Source organism: Hevea brasiliensis, chromosome 11 (genome assembly GCF_030052815.1).
Source record: "Hevea brasiliensis isolate MT/VB/25A 57/8 chromosome 11, ASM3005281v1, whole genome shotgun sequence".
Lineage (NCBI taxonomy): Eukaryota > Viridiplantae > Streptophyta > Magnoliopsida > Malpighiales > Euphorbiaceae > Hevea > Hevea brasiliensis.
This window is the reverse complement of record NC_079503.1, coordinates 31,604,188-31,606,895: the sequence shown is the minus strand read 5'-3', so window position 1 is coordinate 31,606,895 and position 2,708 is coordinate 31,604,188. Positions and strand designations below refer to the sequence as shown.

The 2,708-nt window shown below is 32.4% G+C and overlaps 1 non-coding gene across 1 annotated transcript; it reads left to right on the top strand.

Annotated features, from left to right (window-relative positions):
• The first annotated feature begins 206 nt into the window (after positions 1 to 206).
• Positions 207 to 313, top strand: LOC131171040 (small nucleolar RNA R71). Its single transcript, XR_009141794.1, has one exon. It is a non-coding gene; the product is annotated as a small nucleolar RNA R71 (small nucleolar RNA).
• Positions 314 to 2,708: the final 2,395 nt, after the last annotated feature.

The following is a 2,708-nucleotide window of genomic DNA, read 5'->3' as shown; positions in this document are numbered from 1 at the left end:
CATCAAGCTTGAACATACCAGCTAGTTTCTTGATCTCATTCCTCTCACAACTCCATTAGTAGTTATTGTAAGCAATTTTATCTAGAGCAAAAAATGTTTCATCTTCATATTTCTCCATAAGATCACCTCCAGAAGATGCATCAATTGTACTTCTAATAGCTGGTGAAACTCCATTGTAAAAGTGTTGAACAAGCATCCACTTAGGAATCCCATGATGTGGACATCTCCTTTGCAAATCCTTATACCTCGCCCATGCTTCATATAAGCTCTCATCATCTCTAGGTTTAAAAGAAGTCAGCTCATTTCTTAGCTTAGCTGTCTTGCTTGGTGGAAAATATTGAGCTAAAAATGCTTAAGAAAGTTCATCCCAAGTTGTGATAGAACCCGATGGCAAAGAATGTAACCACTCTCTAGCTCGGTCCTTTAAAGAAAAAGGAAATAATCTGAGTCGATTTGCATCATTGTCCTTTAAAGAAAAAGGAAATAATATGAGTCGAATTGCATCATTAGAAACTCCATTTATCTTCAACATATCACTGATCTCAAGAAAATGTGCTAGATGCACATGTGGAGTTTCACTTTGACTTCCCCCAAATTGTGATTGTTATACCATTTGATAGAGTGCAGGCTTCAGTTCAAAATTATTAACTTCTACTCTTAGTCTTGTGATACTTGGCATGAAATCCCCAATGTTAGGATAGGCGTGATCCTTCACAGAGCGATTGTTATTATTGTTTGCCATTTCTACTTGTAATTGCTCTTGCTCTTGTGCTCTTTCTTATTGTTATTGAGCTTTAATTTCAGCTTTTCTCCGTTTAGATTATGCTCTTAAAGCTCTTGCTATCTTTTTTATTTCTGGATCAAAGAATAAATTGATTTCTTCACTTTTTGTCGTTCTCATAAAATAAAGTACCTGAAAAACAAAATAAACAAATTCTCAAAGTAAAATGGTAAAAGAAATTAAAAATAAAATAAAATGACCAAATTAACCAAACAAACAATCGTTCAATATCAAACAAAAATCAAATCCCCGGCAACGGTGCCAAAAACTTGTTGGGTGAATCTGCAAGTATACGGGTCGTCTCAAGTAATAGAGTGATGAATCAAGTATCATTTTCAATAGGATTTGTCATTTGAGTACCAAACTATGAATGAAGCGATTATTTGGGCTAATGATTGGTGAATAAATGGTAAATGTAAATGAGCAAAGTAAATTGATTAATCTAATTGGAATGGGTAAAGAGTAAGCAAATAAATTCTAAATCTAGATACAATTGAACTAAATTAATAATGGGTAATTTAAATCAAAGTCTAATTATGCTTAAAGTGATTCCAGAGTTAGGGGTTTATGCATAAATTAATTGGGATTTGTCTTGGGTATTCCAATTTTAAGAGAAAATAGAGTTTGAAGGTGATTGATTCTAAATTCCTTTGATATCTTTTTCAATCAAACCAAAGTATGTTCTAAAATCTACTTTCGTACGATATTTGATTTATTTAAAACCCATTAAGTTTTGTAATCAATCATTAATTCCTCTTAAAACCCTAGTTTATTTTTAAATCTAAGTAATTTTAAGTTCCAATCCTTGATTATCTATCATTGACTTTCACCTTTTGGTCCTTCAATCAAAGATTAACACAATACCCAATGGGTACCAACATTAGGCAAATAAAACAAGCACACAAGGAAGGAATCAAAACTCATATTTATATAAAATATGGAAATACCTAGTCTAAATCCACAAATTAATCTAAAACATATTTTCCAACTCTGAAATCTAAAAAGTTTACTCACTCATATTGGTATTTACAAGAAAGATTGATGGAAAAGTAAAGAAAAACATAATAAGAGGACTAAAAATAGAAAAACTCAAGTAGAAGAACCCAAAACTCTGATTTCTGGAGCTCCCAAAGATGGTTGCAACAGCTCCTCCCTCAGAAAAATGGCGTCCTCCTGCTCTCACTATTTATAATTTTTTTTTTCTTTTCATTGTTTCTTCCTATTTCCTCTCTTATGGCAAAAGCTAGAAAATGATGCTTTTATATATTCCCAAAGGTTGCCCTAAAAATAGATAAGAGCTAAGGAGTAGATAGGAAATGAGGTGTAAAATTATCGAAGTCAGCAGCATTATTCTGCTCATACTTGACTTTCAGCTTGACCTGTGCTGCAACTGAAGCACTGCTGCTTACCCTAAGCAGGATCTCAATTAGGATCTTAAGCAATTCTCGGTAGGTTTTAGGGTGAAAGCTTGAATGCGTAGGATTTAAGCCGTGCTTGACTTACGGCTTGATCAGGCTAAAGGTTAAGCAATATGACATACCCTAAACAACATCATAAGCAAAGTGTCAAGCAAATTTCGGCTAACTTGATCTTTCAAGGCTTGATTTTTTTAACTTTCCTCCATGCTCAAGGAGCTCCAAATTTCTTCAAATCACTTTCTAATGCACTCATTGAACCTCAATTTGCCACAAAAACCTATTAAAAATAATAAAATTACAAAAATTAAATATAAAGTAACTAAAGTTAACAAATAAGCTAAAATAAAGCTAAAAACATAAAATATACTAAAATATAAGGGCAAATGGATGCAAAACTACCCTAAAATGCCTATATAAAATGAGTGCAACAGTAAGGAAAGAAAAGAAAAAGAAAAGAAAATTTCAATTTTTAATGAATTATTGACATAAGCATTACCTAAGTATGATAC